Source organism: Magnolia sinica, chromosome 5 (assembly GCF_029962835.1).
Source record: "Magnolia sinica isolate HGM2019 chromosome 5, MsV1, whole genome shotgun sequence".
Lineage (NCBI taxonomy): Eukaryota > Viridiplantae > Streptophyta > Magnoliopsida > Magnoliales > Magnoliaceae > Magnolia > Magnolia sinica.
The window spans coordinates 81,135,246-81,138,265 of record NC_080577.1 but is presented as its reverse complement, the minus strand read 5'-3'; positions in this window follow the sequence as shown (position 1 = coordinate 81,138,265).

Genomic DNA, 3,020 nt, shown 5'->3' with positions numbered 1-3,020 from the left:
CCTCGTTTTGATACTGACAATCTTAATGGACCAGATTAAATAGCATTACTCATATTGTCCGACTATTTCATTGGTTAACCATTTGGATATTTTCTTAAAAGATCAAAACTTGTTTACAAAATTATTCTATATGACTATCATTGACGTTGCTCAATGAGGCCCAAGTGGGAGAATGTAAGAACTCTATTTAGTGGGCCTTACTAATCAACGGTCTGGATTGTCATTCAGTTGGACTGGATGATTGAGTAGACCAGTGGGCCTCACTTCAGGTGATGCATTGCACAGTCTATCTGCGCAGCTTTGCGTACTAGGGCTGGAATGCTATAGCTGTCTTACGCAGACAGCAATTTGAATTGCACTGGGATGCTACAATGTGGAGCGTGGGAGAGAGAGTTGTGATGGGTTTCAAACTCTCTCTCCACAGATTCTATAAAAGAGAGCTGGGTCCCCGATCCTACACCAAAGCAGAAATTCGAGTCTCATCTTGTGAATTGCAGAAAGGGTGTGATCCTAAGCTCTACAGGTATTCTGGTATTCTTATCCGGCTTCCATGGTGGCGTCTCAGCTAGGTAAGCTATCTGACCCCTGATTGCCATGTCCCATGCACAAACAGATCCGTGGGCCTATTCTGCATATAGATTAAGTCCCATAACAGCTACATCACTCAACCCACCTGATGGACAGCTTGGACATTGCACCTGCCTTCCCATGCCAGCACAAGTGGAAGCGTGTGGATGGTTGTCTTGTACGTATATGTGGTCTTGGCAAAGTTCTTGAGGTCGATAGACAAGTCTTGGAGCTGCCACCCTTCCTAAGCATCTCCCAATTGAAGTTGAGATCAACATTGCAAACCTGCAGGATCGCTCCTTGGTGTTTGGCCCTAGGATATGGCTTTAAGAATCTGAAATATCCATATGACTAGAGAGCATGTTGTCACGACCTAAGCGCTTCACCTAAGCATAAATCATGCAACACTTCACTCACAGCCTCGTTGTTAACGAGTCAGCCTATCCCCCAAGTACAAACACTAATAGGTACAAGATAGATACAAGAGAGTGGAAAATGTTTTGTATTACACGAGTTCCAAAGCTTACAACTACCGGTGGATGGTTACGAGGACCTCTCTTGGTTAAAACGACCTAAGAACCTACTATAACCCTAACATGGAGGGCTAGGATGGTGACATATGGTGATCATCCAACACATGAGAACACTTTAGAAGTTTTCTTGAACACTAAACACTCTCTAAAAGACTCCACTAGATTACTCTAGAATATTCTAAAAAACTACACGCTATATAGCTCTAGCATTTTCTCGAATTCTCTGTAATTCTCTATGCACTTCTAGCCTACTCCGGAATCCACTACAATATTGTAATGCCGTAAACATTGCCACTAGTGTAAAAAATAGCTAAAGTGATGGAGATCGCGTAAGCAAACCCAAATTCAATCAAACAAGAGAAATCAAATGTAAACAAAACATGCAAAGAGCACACAAATTTTAAATGAAAAAACACTCATAGGAAAAAACCATGTCACAAAGCAACAAGCAATTCATTATAAAACAATATTGCAAGAAATGATGCACTTACAATGATGAGGATACCATTTGAATATCTCAAAACCCCAACTTTCCTTCTCTAAAACCCTTATGAACGTCTTAGCAATCTCTTAGAATGCCCTAATCTTGATTACACCTAATATTTATAACATCACAACCGCAATAGAAAATAAATCGCACACTTACACAGAACCGCGTGCGTTGTTAATTGATCCATTGATTGATCGACATTGATCGAGCAGGCATGTTCGATCAATCAAACATGCACAAAATTGTCCAAAGAGTAAGGTATTTTTCAAATATTGTCGATCGATCGACCCGAAAGTTCGATCGATTGAACATGGTCCAAAATGTCTAAAGAGCAATTTATCTAATTTTAGGGTGGTTTGATTGATCGATGCCCCTATTTCTACATAAATTGAAGACATCTATTCATCAATCTCCTCTATGGATTTAATTTTCATGCTTCATTACTTCGCTGCCATCACCATCTTTAATCGCCTTCTATAATAGTTTTATTATCGCTTGTTGTGCACACTCCGTCTTCATCAAACCCGCGCCAAGCCCAAAGAAGTTGAACATAATCAGAACTTCTCTACGGGAACTACTTTCGTGAGCATGTCGGCTGGATTCACGTTTGTATGGATCTTCTTCGAGTCATGCCGCCTTCCTCTAGTACCTTCATACTACGTCCACTCATGTGCCTTGTACGCATACTACAAACGTGTCAACAAAGAATCTGCTACAGACGTTGCAGCTCTACCCGATACGGTATTCCCGATTAACTTGTAAAGGTTATCACTTCGTTGTACCTTCATAACCATGAGTGCTCTTTTAAAAACTTTAACGACCTGATTAAAAGCTGTGAATTTGCACCCAAGTGAAATCAAATTCTTCCTAAGATCAAGAACATGTCTCACCTCTGTTATGATATGCTTCATCTCATCAAACATCCTCATGTGCACCAAACCGACCCCAACAACTTTACTAGCAATGTCATTACCAATAAACACTTGTCCACTATTACACTCGTTGTAACTGGTGAACCAATATCGCTGAAAAGCCATGTAACATGAGGCTCCCATATCCAAAATCTACCCGTTGATAAGATAGCCGAATTTGGATCCAGTCAAAACATCACCACCATCAACTTCCTCATTGGATTCCACTATGTGGGCTTACTTCGGCGTATTATCACATTTCTCTCCCCTCTGTTCATTAGGATTGATTGTGACAATCCTTTTTTATCCACCCTAACATCCCACAATTCCGACACTTTATCTCATCGTTCCCTTTCGATTCGGATTTCGATCAAGAATTACCATTCTCCCGTTTAGAATTCCTTTCCCTGACTACCAACGTATCTGTTGAGGTACTTTGCCACATCCTTCTTTCTCAATTGTTTCTAATGAAGGGCTGAGATATAGTATTCGCGTCTATGGTATCTCTACCGTAGCTCA